Source organism: Mixophyes fleayi, chromosome 6 (genome assembly GCF_038048845.1).
Source record: "Mixophyes fleayi isolate aMixFle1 chromosome 6, aMixFle1.hap1, whole genome shotgun sequence".
In the NCBI taxonomy this organism is placed as follows: domain Eukaryota; kingdom Metazoa; phylum Chordata; class Amphibia; order Anura; family Limnodynastidae; genus Mixophyes; species Mixophyes fleayi.
The window spans coordinates 161,850,306-161,868,375 of record NC_134407.1 but is presented as its reverse complement, the minus strand read 5'-3'; positions in this window follow the sequence as shown (position 1 = coordinate 161,868,375).

Genomic DNA, 18,070 nt, shown 5'->3' with positions numbered 1-18,070 from the left:
AGTCACAGCCAGCTGTTCAGATTGCTGTATCTGGGACAGGCTGGGCGTTCGTGACAGTAGCAAGGAGCTTTTAGCTAACAAGATGGCTCTAGAGCAGTCACCTTTTGGAAGGAACTCTCTGGTGGTAGTCAGTATCCCAATGCCCAACCACTTATTCTTACAAATAGAAAACCGAATAGTTAAATAATGACCTGATGAAAATATACACTTACCTTCATACCAACAGCGTTAATTTCCGAAGAGTCTGTATGAGACGCCTGGTAATTACAAAGATGCTGCATGCGGGCGCTGGGCTGTGACGTCACCGAGACATTTAAAGAGGGATGTTAATGATATGGTTAGGGTTATGGTGCACCAAACGTCCGTTACTTACTTGACGTCACAATCCAGCACCGGCATGCAGCATCTTCGGAATTACCAGGCGTCGCATACAGACTTTTTGGAAATCAATGCCATTGCTGTGAAGGTAAGTGTCATATTTTCACCAGGTTGTTATTTAACTATTCGCTTTTTTTTGTAGGAATAGTGGTTGTCGGTATCCCAAGCATCGGGATACCGTACCCCACCCGAACTCTCCACCTTCTTATAATTTTTACCAATAATAAAAATTTGGAAAACTTACAGACCACCCACTGCCTCAATCCTAGCCAGGCTCGCTGGTCCCTATTCTTTTCTCTCTTTCAGTTAAACCTAACCTTCTGCCCTGGTGCAAAAAATGTCAGAGCTAATGCACTCTTCAGATCCTTTGAAGATTCCTATTCCATCTCTTTTTTTTAACCTAAACCTATTATCAGCCCAGCTAACATTGTGGCATTTTCTCGTTCCACAGCCAAGACTTCTCCTGTTGGCCACTCCTTTGTGGAACCTCATCTCCACCACAAAGTTATGAAATGGACTCACGACTCCAAAATCGTTTGAAAAAGACGTTGGCTCTGTTTGGAAAAGACGTTGGCTCTGTTGTCTCATAATTACTTCTGGACTTCCCTTGGTTCAGATGTTCAGGAGCATATTTATGCTTGTAACATTTGTGCTCAGCACAAGACACCCAGGAGACCTCCAAGTAGTCTACTCCTTCCTCTTGCAATATCCGACTTCCCGTGGGTCAGTATATCTATGGATTTTGTTACGGAGTTACCAGAGCGCCAGGGGTTTAACACCATCTGGGTCGTTGTTTGGCATTTTTCCAACATGGTATACTTCATTCCCCTCAGGGGATTACCATTTGCCTCCCAGCTTGCTCTCCTATTTATCCAGAACATCTTCTGTCTTCTGTCATTTGTTGCTCAGTTTTGGACATATTTTTGTAAAAACCTTGGTCTCGAACTTAAATACTCTTCTGGTTACCACCCGCAGATTTAGGCAGACTGAACGCGTGAACCAACATTTAGAATCCTTCCTCCATTACTATTCCTCAGAGCATTAGTTTTCTTGGAGTGAACACCTTCCTTGTGCTGAATTTTCCCATAATAATCTTTTAATGTTTCCACTGGATAGTCTCCTTTTTTTATTGTTTTTGGTAGACACCCTATTATTCCCACCTTTCCGGAGATTGCAACAACTCCTGTTCCAGCTACCAACTCTGCGGTACAATCGTTTTCCAAAATCTGGGCCCAGACAAAGGCTAGCCTTTCCCAAGCATCTTCACATTGCAAGAACTCTGCTGCTGATTGTCGGCGTAGATGCTTTCCCATTCTTCATGTTGGCGACGGTGTATGGCTTGCAACTCGTAATGTAAAGCTTATGGCTCTGTCCATGAAGATTGCACCATGATTCATTGGTTCCTTCTGGATTTTCAGATTATTAATGCAGTATCTTACAAACTCCAACTTCCTCCATCTTTCAAGATCCGTAACACTTTCCACATATCCCTTTTGAAGCCCTTGGTTCTCAATAATTTTTTTTAAAGAACCTTCCTGTCATGCTCCTATTGAAATAATTTCTGGGGAGGAACTTGAAGCTGCATTCTAAGATCTCGAAAATCTTGTGGAAGGACTGTATATCTGGTTTATTGGAAGGGCTATGGCCCAGAAGAGAGGTCCTGGGTCTCCAAAATGGATCTTCACACCCCTCACCTCTTATCCAAATTTAAGAAGACGTTAACCTCCAAGACCTCTCAGGCAGTGAGAAGGGAGGGGGCCCTCCATTATAATTCCACTGGAACAGGCTTGGCAAAAAAAATAAACCATAATGAACGAACGGACTTTGCTCCTCTATGGAGGAACACGCAACGTTGAATGAGAAATAAACAGATGCAAGGTCTATTTATACTGTATGAGGACTCCCATGACAGTGTGTTAAATACCCTTAAAGTATAAATAGACCTCGCGTCTATTTATTTCTCATTCAGCGTTGCTTGTTCTCCATAGAGGAACAAAGTCCATTCGTTCGTTATGGTTTATTTTTTTGCCAAGCCTGTTCCAGTGGAATTATTATGGGGTCATTCTGACTGAAGAAAGATGATGGATTACAAGCCCTTTTCGAATATTTAGGGGTCATTGTCACAGAAGATAAGAAGATTGTTTACATGGACTATTAGAATATTATGGGGTCCTTTCGACTGGAGAAGATGTTTACATGGACTATTGGAATATAATTTTTGGGGGGCTACTCCTGGACCTGAAAAGTTATTTTTTTGGACAGCTACAGGACCTTTGGGAATATTTTGGTTTTGTTCGGTTATGGTTTCAAACCTTATTAAAGTAAAAGCTTACAAGATTGAATCCCATACAGATGAAGACATCAAGGGGTAAATGTATTAACATGCGGGTTCTTTAACACCCGCGAGTTCAGCGTCTTCGGCGATTAAATTTAAAGCGGCGCTGCATTGTAAAGGGAAACTCCCTTTTACAATGCAGCGCCGCTTTAAATTTTATTGCTGAAGATGCTGAACTCGCGGGTGTTGAAGAACCCGCATGTTAATACATTTACCCCCAGATGGTAAGTATTTGGGGTTTAATTTTTTTTAATATATGTGGTTAAAAGAGGGTGTTGTGATTCATTTCAGGGGTTTTATTTTTTTTAACAAATAGATGGTTTGAAAAAGGGTGTTGTTTTATTTACATTTTACATTGTGGTTCTCCAAGTGCCATCATGCCCTGGCTGCCATGGGTATGCTGGTACTTGTAGTTCTACAAACACCAGCATGTCCAGACTGCTAATGGCAACTTAGGCTGGCAGGGACTTGTAGTTTGAGAAACTAAAATGGTGTTTCAAACTTTTTCATACACTACACTGAATTTATTACCCTACACCCACTGCCCCAGGGTGTAGAAAGAGTCCTAGTGCTTTCAGCATGGGGCTGGTTTTCCCTAAAGGGGTGGCCCACACAATTTTTTGTAGACCCCATTCCCTAGGGTATCCAGCCCAGTGCGGAACAGCCTGGGGTTGGTTTGTCATTATGGCAGGGGGACCCGTGTCGCCTGTCCCCTTGCTAAAGTGCCACCCACCCCGACTGGCTTGCTTTGTGCAGCTTTTCATGAAATTCATGCTCCTCTCCCCCTGATTTTACGGAAAACTGCAGTAGGCTGGCAGCACTAGGGTTAATATTGTTTATACCGAGGACCCCACTTCTTTTTTTTTAAAAAAAAACACCTGTTATATTTTTACAGTATATAGCCACTGGACCCGCTCGCATTGCCATCTTAATGCCACCAGTATGACTGTCCATATTTGCCTTAATACATAGTATATAGTTCATCTTATCTAACCAATTTTCAAGAATATCCTGTAATTCTAGGGTTTCCATAGCTAAAACAGCATAACCCCCAGCTACACTGGTTGATAGTGTAAATTGAAACCAGAGTTGTTTCTGTATTTTATCTCCTGTACATTTAGCTATTACTACTTTTAAAAAATTGGCTATATAGTACAATACTTCTCATTCTAAATGTAGGACACCAAAGAACAAAATATATACTCTGTTAACACCATAATTCTTAGCTGGGAATGGATTTCACCCCTTCATGACAAGATTTGTGTTTTGGACTAGAGATGTGCGCTGACCCTCGTGTTTCAGTTTTGAAACAGGCGTCTGTTCTAACCCAACTTCGTGTTTCGGCTTTGTTACCAGTTTTGTCGAACTTACAAGAAAGGTTTTAGTTTTAAATCTGAATTTAATTGAAAATTGTTAAAAGTTGGTAATTTCATTTTAAACTGCTTTTTTTCTCCTATATTACTATTTATAGCATTAACATTCATTTCCAGTCTATTTTCTAATGATCTCTTCACAACAGACCAAATTTTCATCAATGTTGGCCAAAGTCTGCAACGAGCTGTCTTAATGAAGGATTTTGAAACTTTGCCATATGATGATGCTGATTTGCATTTGCTTTCTGGTTCAATGAAAAAAATAATAATCTGAATAGTGTTGATATCTCCCTTTCATTGCACCCAAACCTCCTTCGCATGTTCAGACTTACTATTACTGTAATTGAGTAAATAAATAACCACAGGTACAGCAATGTAAATTTGGCAAAAGGTCATAGTTTTTATTTAAACAAAAAATGGTGGCATAGAGAGCAATGCGAGTCAGCTAACAACTAATAGCAAAACCCAGCAGTGGAAGGTCAAATTGCTATTACACCACTGATCCCAGGATATAATCCTTTCAAATGTTATGACTTTCTAGTAACTGTCATAAGCATTTAGAACTAGCAGGAGAGGTCTTCACCTATAGCAGCCGCCTTTCCTGTACAGTTAGATGAACTCACAGATATTTGGATTCCTCCAAGACTTAACTCAATGTAATAAAAGCTTATGAGCAGGAAACGGTAGCACGGAGATAGGAGAAATGGCGCCAAGAGCACACCTCCCACTTCCACTCAAGAGGCAGCAATAATTTAATTACAGTCGCCTGACACTAGCTGGGACGCAGCAGCAGTGTGAGGCTTCCCGGTTGCCCTGTCGTCAAAGTGAGTAGACCCCTTCTTGCTGACCACCTCTACTGCAAGTATCAGGCAGCCCCCTTTACTCTGGGGCTGGATGAAGCTTACCCCAGGGCAATGATTTTTCCAATCTTCCTCCCATATAAATGTTTACGAGCCCCTTCATTTAATTCAGAACGCACAGAGCATAAGAGCCTGCTATGAAATTGACCTTAGTCTCTCTCGGTCTGTGTGTGTGTCTATGTTATGGAATTTAGACCATAGGTGCCAATGGTGCAGGGACTGATGTCAGTTCTCTGTACAGCGCTTTGGAATTAGTGGCGCCATATAAATAGCTGATGATGATGTTATAAGGAAAACAAGGTAGGAAAGCCCTGCTCTTTGCAACTGATGAATGCGCTGGCAATGTATTGTGTGCCTAATCTTTGAATTTTTGTAGTATGGGTGCAGGACAGCTATGTCTATTTACTTTCCAAAATGTCTGAATCTATTCATTCATACCACTGTCCATCCAATGACCCCTGCCTGTTAATTTAATTGCAGGCGTGTGCCCCGGCTGCCTGTCACTAGCAGGGACACAACATGAAGCGTCAAGGTTGCCCTAGCGTGACAGTGAGTACGCCCCTTCTTGAAAATTATCTGTGAAAGCTTCCCTCTTATGAGATCATTGCTAACAATTTGAACAATCTTCAGTGTTTTAAGACATTTAATTGCATTCCAGTTTCTACTCATACTTTTATTTTTTCTCATAAATAGAGCTGAAAAAAACAACTGCACTTTTTACATACTTTTCTAATGTTCGGTGTTTGATCAAAATTCTAAAAGAAAATACACTAAAGTTTGAATATGTTGCTTGTGTAGATAACATTTTGCATTATGCTCATTTTTTATAAAGTGTTTTATACATACACTTGTTTTTATTCTTGCATTATTATTTTTTTCCAGAATTTAAAATGTATAATTTAAAATAAAGTAACGATGGGTGAAGCCTGAAAAATAGCCTATTTTTATTTTGATAAATATTTATTGTACCTAAAACCACCTTTATAAAGATGGGCCGGTGCTATGTGCTTGTGTTCCAGGCTAAAATTTGTCATCCAGACCCTGCTTCCAGTCAAAATTAAACATGTCTAAAATAGAGATGAGCGGTTGGGATTGTGTGAAACTGGGAATCAGAGTGAAACCGAGTCGTGACTTGTTTTTTTCCCGCCAAAGTCGGATCTCAAAACGAGGCAAAACGTTTGCCCTCGTTCTCTCAAGTGCCATTTTAGAAGAGACAGCGTATAGGGATGAAGTTAGCTGTGGTGCTCTGCTCAGAGAATAGCGTTTTCAGGGTGAACCAGGGACACAGGGAAGCAATAGAATACTGTCATCACTGTAAAGCTGTTCTGTAGAAAATAGTCATCTACAATAGTTAGCTTTCTTTCTTTTAAAAGTGAAAGTTTTTCTAGTAAAAGTAATCTTGTGTGGGGCAGTGACATAAAATGCGTGTGAAAAAAAATGGGTGTTTGCGTGTAAGATTCAGCAGCAGTGGCACACCCCAAACAAAGCTATATTTTCTAATCTTTTCAATTCTCAGTACTTTTATATTTTGGAAAGGTCATTCAGTAAAATCTATATTTAAAGAAGGCTGTTTGTGAGGGTCAGCACGCAGGAGCACACCCCAAAAAAAGACTATATATTCTAATTTTTTTCTATTCTTTAATACACTTATATTTTGGAAGTGTCATTCAGTAAAGTCTATATTTAAAAAAAAGGGTCAGCACGCAGCTTGACCCTCCCAAAAAAGGTCATTTCTATCAATTTTGAATCTGAACTAATTTGAATTCATCTCACTCTATGAACATGACCAGGGGGTAAATGTATCAATCTCCGGTTTTGTCAACTCGCGGGAGTTCGGCGAGATGACAGCTAAAATTTAAAGCGGCGCTGCCTTGTAAAGGGAAGTTTCCCTTTACAAGGCAGCGCCGCTTTAAATTTAAGCTGTCATCTCGCCGAACTCCCGCGAGTTGACAAAACCGGAGATTGATACATTTACCCCCAGAAGTGCTTCAAGTAGGTCTTATCCCATTGAAACCCGCAGTCCTCTCTTCAGCTTGCTGAATGTTCCTTCACATGCCACTTGTGTGAAAGACAAAGTCAGAATATTCATAAGCCATAGACAGATTCTCAAAGACAGCTTAATACTGTATTTCAAAAGTAATTTCTGACAGCAGAGGAAGACATTTTACATGATTTATGTAAGGTCTTTGTAATTATAACTGATGAATTCCAGTAACTGGAGAGCATACACAAGTATAAAAATATTTATTAATAGACTTCAGTCGCTGTCAGGTATACTCGTATATATGCAGTCTTCAACATCACATATAAAATAAAATAGTCTTTGTACCTTGGGTACCAGAATGTCCACTAAAGTAGCTGTGTAATATGTTGCCAGTAGATAAATCCAAAGAGCAGCCAAGGGTTAAAGTAGTAGGGTAGTCTGTCTGTCAGGAGCACTGGTTCAGAGAAGCTGACTCAATAAACTGGCAGTTTGGTATTAGCAGTAATCTGTTCATATTGGTTTGAACCTGTGGTAACAAGCCTCAGTTTCTGCCTATTCATTACCAGCAACAATTTATTAAATCATCTCATGATGCAGTTTACATAGATGAAATGAATATGATGCAGCAGATTTGTTAACTGAGCCTGTGGCTCACTATATAGAGGACCCCCTGCTGCAATCCAGAGTTTGGCAGTTTAAATTCAGCAGATTAGAAAATTAAGGATCCAAAAATATATATTTTATCAAAATAAGGATTTAAAAACTAGGTATCAATCAACTGTTTGTTTTCTGAAAATCCCCCTGTGAGACTTTCTAAAATGTTATCAATAACTATAAATGAAAACATTAGTTTCCATTGGACGTTCATCAACTGAGCTCTCATCTGCCATTCAATTCTTTCTGGCAACTCTTCTCACTGGGATCTCAGTTTCAAAATTCAGGGAAGAAATTAATACACTATTTGAAATCAGAACATTCATTGATTCATTAATATGATCAAACTTATTTTTCCTAAGCTGGTCAATGACATTCTCAACCATTTCTCATGCCACCAAGAAGTCTGGAGCACTAGTTTGCAAACATCTTGAAACTGGACCACTCACGTCAAAAATAGAAAAGAATACATGCACTGGTAAAATGATGTTGAAGTCACATAGCTTGTTATGCAAAGTTGTAGCCTCTGAAGTAGTCTTTAATTCACTAGTAACCAATTTATGGTGTTTAAAATAAAACCTTGATAGCACTTAAATAAAGAGATTGCTTTTCAATAAAGGGTCTTCTTCATTGCCTACCATCTTGTCTCACCAAATTTCTGCAATCTTAAAAGGTTTTCTTTTTTCTGTCTTTTATGAAGTTGTTCTGCCCATATGTTAATACATTTATGGAAATATCACAAGCAAAAAGGAAAATAACAGCGCTCAGAAAACATTATGTACCAAACCCAATTATTCCTGATGATGCACCAAGGAGAAAAACATCTAACAACAGAGTGGCTCTCTTAAAAACATAAATTTATTGAAACTAATACATACATATAAACATCATGGAAATTAAAAAAAAACTCACAGTCATGAATACCAAAAAAGGAATTATATATTCCTCTGTAAGAGCACGTTTATAATATTGTCCCAATAGTATTGGTATTATTAAATGAATGCGCAAAAATATATATGGCTCAATCCACCCTCTTTATCCAGGAAAAAGATGAATGTTAATGAAATTACCAAGTAGCTACTGGTTATTGTATGCAAGTCTTGAAAAACACATTTTATTTTATGGTACCCAAGCAAGAAATCAATAGTTCATTGAAACCTTGATTTAACTGGTAAAGTCTATTCTGGATGACTTCATTTTTCACATACCTAATGATCACTATTGCTTGGTCTACAATTCCTTGCATCTTGTGATGAATCAAATTGGATGCTCTCTTCTCACCAAGTTCAGAGGCTATGAATTCTTTAATATAATGAACAACTGCCAAAACCACTTTATTTACGTTCTTGTACGATGAAGAAGTCACTAGACTTTCCTATTTCTTGTCATTTTTTTTCTCTTTTCACTCTCGAGTAGATTTTTGAAAATGATTCAAATTAAAACGACTGATCAACAGACAGTTAAACAAGAAGAACAAAGATAAGGTTTTGAACAATCACTTTGGCCATTCAAAGCCTCTTTGGTATTTTGCATACAATAGCAGCCTGAAATATAATTTGTGTCAAGGAAGCCCCAGATATTTAAGTCATCTAACTTTAAAGGAGCAATACAACCCGTAGCATTTTAGGTCCGCCCCCTCTCATGCAGCCAATTTTGCCAGAGTTAGTAAATTTATCCGTGATTAGTATAACAGCCCGGGCTGGAAACTGGGACTTCGTGACACTTAAAAGGTGAGTGTGAGCAGGAAGATCAATGATAAACTGCAAACATGAACATTGTCCCTCCACCCACCTTCTGCAGCCATTTTATAGTGGTGAAAGAAAATGTTTACCACATTACTTGAGCAACTTTAAATGTTCATCATGCAGAAACAAAGAGACCGAAGTGCATAAATCAACAAAAAATATGTATCTGAAATTGGAAAAATGACCACATGCTAATCTAAGAAAATCCATCCCCTGTAACAGAGTAAAACGTTATCATGCAAACATTGCACGCTGTATATTCACTCTCACAACTACCACCCACCTATTATTAACCAATATTATACACAATGCTAAATATTTTAAATACTTGTAACATAATATACATGTTAAAATAACTTGTGCTAAAGTTTTACGCATAAGGCCAAAAGGTCCTAAAGACATGCCGTTCAGTAGGAAATTATGCATACTAAAAGGTATGCTCAAGAATAGCATCCTTTAGAACAAAGCATTTTGTGAGTAGCACCATGGGATAAATGTATTAAATTGTGGATTTTGCAAGTCAACGATATTTGGCGATTTTGCAGGGAAAATTTAAAACGGCAATGTCTTTAAAGACAAACCTTGCCTTTAAAGACATCACCGCTTTTAATTTTCCCTGAATAGTCTTCAAATATCAGCAACTTGCAAAATCCACAATTTAATACATTTACCCCCAGATGTGATGTAAATCAATAATAGACAATAGCTTTGGGGAAAATTATATTGTTCTTCAAAATGCATGAAAAAAAATTTTTCTCAAAGAAAAAATACATAATAGTGAATGTACACTTAGGCCTCAGTTTCATTGGCATTTTTATATGCATTTTATTAGCATTTTTAACATTCCGAGTGGCCAAGTGGGATACGACCGTTTATTTAAAATAAAGGATAGTAGTGGATATAGGGTAAAAATTGGATTGCAATATTGAGTCTGGGGGGATTTTCAAAATTGAAACAGATTGGCGGTTGCTTACTCTGGATTACTTTCTAATATAAGTGCAGGATCGCAGGAGATCCAAAATAGGTTGAACTTGATGGACTGGTGTCTTTTTTCAACCTCATCAACTATGTTACTATGTTACATATAAATGTGTCTTACATTAAAAACCACTGTTTCTAGAGTCACCATACCCACTACCATTTTTACTGGCATCGTGTTCCATTTTATAGGCATCCATTGAAATCCTTTCAGTTTAAAATGAGGTTTCACACGCATTTCTAAATGCCAAAAAAACACCAGTAAGTAGTACCTTTCATAACCAGTTCATCTTATAATGTTAGCTTTTAACATATTCCTATAGAAGGTGGTGTCAATTCTTTAGGATCCTTTTCAGTCAAAGCAAGATTTGGTTATTTTTTTTATCTAGCTTTCTGAGCAACTCCTTTCACTTAAGCTTTTGATTTGCAGCTCTCCATGTTTGCTGCCATTAGTCTCAGTCACATTGTCGCCTTCTGTGATACAATAAGGAGCACGTATATCTAATTATGTAACATAAAACAGATTTCAATGCTGCCCAGAAAGGGTATCTAACCTTTCACCTTAATTAAATAAAAACTGAAGTACCATATTAGGTGCAAAGGACCTGTAAATCCAGCGAATTGTCTTCTTGTAAAAGTGCATGGATTATTTTAAACTATAGATTGTGCACACTGTCGGGCGCAGACATATGTCACCACTAGGTGCAGATTCTCCCTTACGACTGCTCAGTTACTATGGATGCTTCCGAGTGGCCAAGTGGGTAGTTTAAAGTGCGGTCACATGATCGCACTGCAGTTACTCAGCTGTAGCCAACCCCGCAAAATGGAGTAGTTTGATTGGCTGCCTTCATCTTTTTAGTGCAGGCAATGGTAATTATCATTACATCATTGTTTGCAGTCTCCTTATTGTGAGTCAGTTTGCTGCTTGGTGCTTATTCCGGCTTGATTTTAACCATTCTCTGGATTGACATTTGCCCTGACCTTTTGCTTAGAGCTTTGATCATTCTCTAGATTGCTGTCTGCCCTGACCTTTTGCTCAGACCTTGCCCTAACTCTGAATTGCCCTGACCATTTGTCTGGCATTCACCAATCCTGGATTGCTCCTTGCCCTGACCTCTGCTCGGACACTGGACCATCTTTTATCTTTTTCTGGCCATAGTAAACAGCATTTTTTTCTGTTATACAGTTTACTGTATTATGGCTGGTGTCTTCAATATTTCTATTGCCAGTGCCTACATCAAAGTAAGTCTCTACCACGTGTTCAAGACCTGGGGCAACTGATGACTAGTGAGCACGTTCAGTTCTAATGGAAAGTTATTGCTATACGTAAAGACCACAACTTGTCTAGTTCTAGAAATTCAGCACCTGGCGTCACACACTCATTTTAAGCCAGAGTGTTGATACACATATTGGCACACAACACTTTTAAGAAGCTTTATTACAAAATGTATATATATACTATTCAAATAATATCACTTCTATTAAAACTAATTATTATAATGAATTGTAATGTTAAACATTTGTTGTACTGGAGAAATCCACTCTGGCACTGATGTACTTCTGCACATTACTAGACACCCACCTCGGCATGACACAGCAAGTCCATTCAAAGGAATGAGGCTGGGCAGGTGTGCATGTGCATTATTGTAGATTCTCTGACACATACCCACTCTTCTAGATGCTGTTTCTACACACTAGCATATTACCAATTCAAGGGTAACCCACTATTTCTAGTAGGGCCTGATTATCAAGGAATCTAGTTTAAAACTCCTCACACATAATTAGGTACATCATAGCTGCCAAAAAGACAACACAAACAATACACTTTTTGGAGACAAAAAAAATCAATAAAATACTTAGCCTACCAGAGACATAAAGACTCATTTACGAACTGCACAAAATGCGAACCAACACTGCTTCTGTATTTGGGCAAGTGTATCCACCAAGCCCATTTCAAAATGTGCACCTACTTCTCAGTACTTGAAACTGCCCCAGGGAAATAGATATGCACCTAAATTTATGGATAAACCAGAAAATGCACATGGTGGAAAAAGTGAAATGTTACTTCAAAGTCCAACTTACTTGGGGCTGTCTTTATTACATGTGTATTTTTTTAAAACTTTTTCATTTTCAATAGACAATTGTAATATAACAAATTCAAAATAGAATATTGAACATAGAGATAATAATGTTAACTGGTTCATAAAAGTTTTTGGGGAAGAAATTCAAACACAAACTTTACTTGAGATATCTAAGATGGAAAAGTAAGGATGTGGGGAGGGAAAGGAAAAGAGATGGCTAAACTAAAGGGTGCACAATGAATTTGTTTGCAGTTTGTAGGGAGAAAAATTCTGTACACCTACAAACTTCTATACCTTTTATGTGTCATTAAAATAAGCTTTTCCAACACAACATCTTGTTATTGCATGTGGTGCAAAACTAGGTGCACTCAAGCTCCTTAGCTAAACTAATGAATGAACACCAAACTCCTCCCATTGAACAGTGCATACTTTTGCATCTGTCACAGTCCAGAGACTGAATAGGAGCCCAGTGGCAGGGAGGAAGGCTGGCCAACATGTGGTAGATGGTAAGAATGGTGAAACGTAGTCGGGTTCGGTACACAGTGAGGCGAGGAGGTCCAAAGATTCAGGAAGAGGCGAAGTGGAGGGCAAGCCGAGGTCGTTACATGAGTAGTTAATGCTTGGAACCAGGAAGAGGAGCATCATCATCATCATCATTTATTTATATAGCGCCAACATATTCCGTAGCGCTTTACAATTGGGGACAAACGTAATAAACTAATAAACAAACTGGGTAAAACAGACAAAGAGGTGAGAAGACCCTGCTCGCAAGCTTACAATCTATGGGACAATGGGAGATTGACACATGAGGTTAAGTATACATTTTGCATCTTGGCCCAGCCAGACTGCAAAGGTAAGGTGACTCATAAGCTAAATGATCCTGTCACACAACAATGTTGGTCCGGGGGTAGTTGTCTTCTGTGAAATTGTGTAACAGGCTAAAGGTAGTGAGGTTAAGATGGTGGTTGAGGAATATTATAAGCTTGTCTGAATAGGTAGGTTTTCAGAGAACGCTTGAAAGTTTGTAGAACAGAGGAGAGTCTTATTGTGCGAGGGAGAGAGTTCCATAGAGTGGGTGCAGCCCGAAAAAAGTCCTGTAACCGGGAATGGGAGGATGTAATGAGGGTGGATGAGAGACGCAGATCTTTTGCAGAACGGCGTTGCCGAGTTGGGAGATATTTTGAGACAAGAGAGGAGATGTATGTTGGTGCAGCTTTGTTGATGGCCTTGTAGGTTAGTAAAAGTATTTTATATTGGATTCGGTAGAAGACAGGCAGCCAGTGTAGAGACATACAGAGTGATTCAATAGAGGAATAACTATTTGCAAGGAAAATCAGTCTTGCCGAAGCATGCAAAATAGATTTTAGGGGTTTGAGTCTGTTTTTGGGAAGACCAGTAAGGAGGGAATTGCAATAGTCAATGCGGGAGATGATTAGTGCATGAATTAAGGTTTTAGCAGTGTCTTGTGTGAGATATGTGCGGATTCTGGAAATGTTCTTTAGATGTATGTAACATGATTTAGATATAGAGTCAATGTGGGGAACAAAGGATAGGCGTGAATCAAGGATTACACCTAGGCAGCGAGCTTGTGGGGTGGGATTTATGGTCATGTTATCAACAGAGATAGAAATGTCAGGTATGCTCTTGTTGGCGGGTGGGAATATTATTAACTCTGTTTTAGAAAGATTAAGTTTGAGTTGACGAGAGGACATCCAAGATGAAATGGCAGAAAGACAGTCAGTTACACGGGACAACACAGATGTCGAGATATCAGGAGAGGATAGATAGATTTGGGTATCATCCGCATAGAGATGATACTGAAAGCCAAAGGAACTTATTAGATTTCCAAGAGAAGCGGTATAGATAGAGAACAGCAGAGGACCTAGCACCGAGCCTTGTGGTACTCCAACTGATAGGGGAAGCGGAGCAGAGGTGGCTCCAGAGAAATTAACAGTGAAAGAGCGATTAGAGAGGTAAGATGAGAACCAGGATAGAACTGTGTCTTGAAGACCTAGGGATTGCAGCGTTTGTATGAGAAGAGAGTGGTCAACGGTGTCAAATGCAGCCGAGAGATCAAGGAGAATTAGGAGAGAGTAATGGCGTTCAGTCTTAGCAGTGATCAGATCATTAACAACCTTGGTCAGCGCAGTCTCTGTGGAGTGTTGAGAACGAAAGCCAGACTGAAGAGGATTCAACAGGTTGTTTGCGGAAAGAAAGCGTGTGAGGCGAGTGTAGGCAAGTCTCTCTAGAAGCTTGGAGGGGCAAGGGAGCTGAGAGATGGGACGGTAATTTGAGAGAGAGTTTGGGTCGGAGTTTTGTTTTTTTAGAATAGGAGTAATCACTGCATGCTTGTATAGTGATGGAAAGATGCCAGTAGAGAGTGAGAGATTACAGATTTGAGTTAGAGGTGAAATGAGCACAGAAGACAGGGATCTACCAATTTGCGAGGGAATAGGATCAAGAGGACAGGAGGTAGAGTAGGAAGATAAGAAGAGCGTAGAAATTTCCTCTTCATTTGTGGGGTCAAATGAAGAAAGGGTGTCAGAGGGTAGTGGGAAGGAAATGAGCTGATGGCTTGTTGAGGAAGAGGATACCATTTCTAGTCTGATCTTGTCAATCTTGTCCTTGAAGTAGGAAGCAAGATCCTGAGCACTGATAGTAGATGGAGGGTTCGGGGTGGGAGGATTGAGAAGATGATTAAATGTATTGAAAAGGCGTTTGGGGTTAGAAGCCTGAGCATAGATAAGAGATTGAAAGTAGGAGTTTGATCACAGGCAATGAGCACAATAATCAGGCACTGGAGACAGGAACTGGCTAAGCTTTTATAGGAAGTCAAGGGGTGGAGCTAAGGCATGCTGGAACATCAGGAGATCGCAAGAACTGATCTAGAACACAGAATAAAGGCAAGGAACTGTCCAGCAGCCAGAATAGCTCAGTCAGTAGAGCAGCAGTCCATAGAAGCAGAAGTCCTGAGTTTGAATCCTGACAGCATCCCTGAACATGCTCACATATTGTACTGAAAATACATGTGCTTCCCCTTAAAAATATGAATGTATTAATGCAAAAATAGTCACGTTGGGCCTCAGATGAACATATGTGGAGTATTTTTTTTTTTAGCAAAACTCACATTTCCAGACTACACAAATCCAACGCCGAACTCACTCCCAAAGAGCAGATAACAAATCCCAGTTGTGAATATAACGGGTGATGCTAAACCCCACCAAAAATAAATAAAAACAAGGACAACAGCGCTGAGATGTAGCTCATAGACAGTAAACTTAATTATATTAAGATATTTCAAAATAAAAATATACGGTATTAACTGATTCCACGCTGGATGCTCCGTGCAGGTGCTGTGACAGCAGCCGACCGATTCATAGATCGATTCACCCCACTCCTTCACTGTTGATGTCAAAACCATTCAAATTAGCAGTTCCACATATATATTTGGAGAGTATATTCAACCACTCGGTGGCCGCCATAAAGTTAAAAGTTTAGACAAGATACTTGCTAGTCAGTCGGATATCTGCAAGAAGCCAAATAAAGATACTGTGCAAAAGAACTCCGTCTCACTGACGTGTTTCTTTTCACTTGGTCAAACTATCTCAAAGACAAGGTAAGCGGGTATTCGTTCATTATTCCCTTAAATAAGGAAAAGCCGTTCGTCTCTCCTAATCACTTAATTACATTACATCCAACACATGGACCAATGATATTTTTGCTACTTCCAATACACAACAATTATTAAACGGAATCTACTCATGTTGATAAAACTGCATTGAAGTTCCAATTATTCATACAAAACAACCTACAATATCATGATTACCTTAATAAATCACACATTAGTATATATTACAACATAAAAAACTAATAAGCAAAGAGCTGTTCCTGATGTTGGCAAAGAAATATATAAAAATGTAACACTTAGATACTGGATACTCAGCTTAGAAGTAGATCAGGGGCAAATAGAAATGTCTCTCCTAGTGACTTAGTGGCTGAAGAAACAACTTTTTTCCTCATAGTTCCACAAAGAGCGAGAAAGTCCAGCCAATTCTGACCTAGCAGAACAGGGGCAAGAACAAACCTCTACTCTATCTGTACTGGTAAACAAGAACAAACCTCTACTTTATCTGTACTGGTAAACAAGAACAAACCTCTACTCTATCTGTACTGGTAAACAAGAACAAACCTCTACTTTATCTGTACTGGTAAACAAGAACAAACCTCTACTCTATCTGTACTGGTAAACAAGAACAAACCTCTACTCTATCTGTACTGGTAAACAAGAACAAACCCCTACTCTATCTGTACTGGTAAACAAGAACAAACCCCTACTCTATCTGTACTGGTAAACAAGAACAAACCTCTACTCTATCTGTACTGGTAAACAAGAACAAACCTCTACTCTATCTGTACTGGTAAACAAGAACAAACCTCTACTCTATCTGTACTGGTAAACAAGAACAAACCTCTACTCTATCTGTACTGGTAAACAAGAACAAACCTCTACTCTATCTGTACTGGTAAACAAGAACAAACCTCTACTCTATCTGTACTGGTAAACAAGAACAAACCTCTACTCTATCTGTACTGGTAAACAAGAACAAACCTCTACTCTATCTGTACTAGTAAACAAGAACAAACCTCTACTCTATCTGTACTGGTAAACAAGAACAAACCTCTACTCTATCTGTACTAGTAAACAAGAACAAACCTCTACTCTATCTGTACTGGTAAACAAGAACAAACCCCTACTCTATCTGTACTGGTAAACAAGAGCAAACCTCTACCCTCAACTTAGCAGTATTCCCTTTAATATTTAAAGAAACCAAAGCAGTTAAGTAAACCCAAACATCCCCAAGTATACAAGAAATAGGGATATGGTTATGTTGTGCAATTCTCTCTGCTAAGAGTAAGCCCTGCCATATTATGATGTTACCAGAACTAGAGTCCACTATGCCCTTAACCAACTTACTCTCAACCTGCATCGCTATTTGAATTACTGACGAATCTGGAGTAGCAGTGATGGTGAGCACCTCCGAAAAGGAACAGTACATCTGAAGGACTATAGTTTTGCTAAGCCTTTAGCCTCCACAGATAAACAAACTTGAATTATTAGGCCTCTAGATTAAGGCTAAACTGGTAATAAATGGCTGCTTTCCCTTTTCCATACTGACCAGCATCATCAGGGGAGAATATACCACATAGGCCACCTGAATCTCCTCCGTTAGCAGAGGAGCAACTCAAATAGCCCAACAATCTCTGGGTCAAGCATGAGCAGTGGCTACATGCTCAAAGGTGGTCAGGAAAGCATCATTAACTCCAGCCCTCATTATAGGAATTATATGAGTAATTGAAGGGAAAGCCGAAGAAATTTCTACTCCATCTCTCAGCCTCTTGACCTCCTTCTGATGAGCAATTCTCTACTACATGGACTGTTGATTTACATGTTCCAAACCAGGTGCATACAATTTACAGCTCGTTTTTGTAAAGTCTTCTGTAATCTGCTCGGAATCTCAATTTCTTGTCTGCATGCCATCCATAGACGAATGGGTAGACGTAGAGAGACCATGGAGCAATATTTAAGATGCTATACATCTCTTTTACGGGATAATTGGGCAACACATCTACCATAGGCTGAATTTGCTTATAATAACTCTCCACATTCTGGGCCTGAGTCAT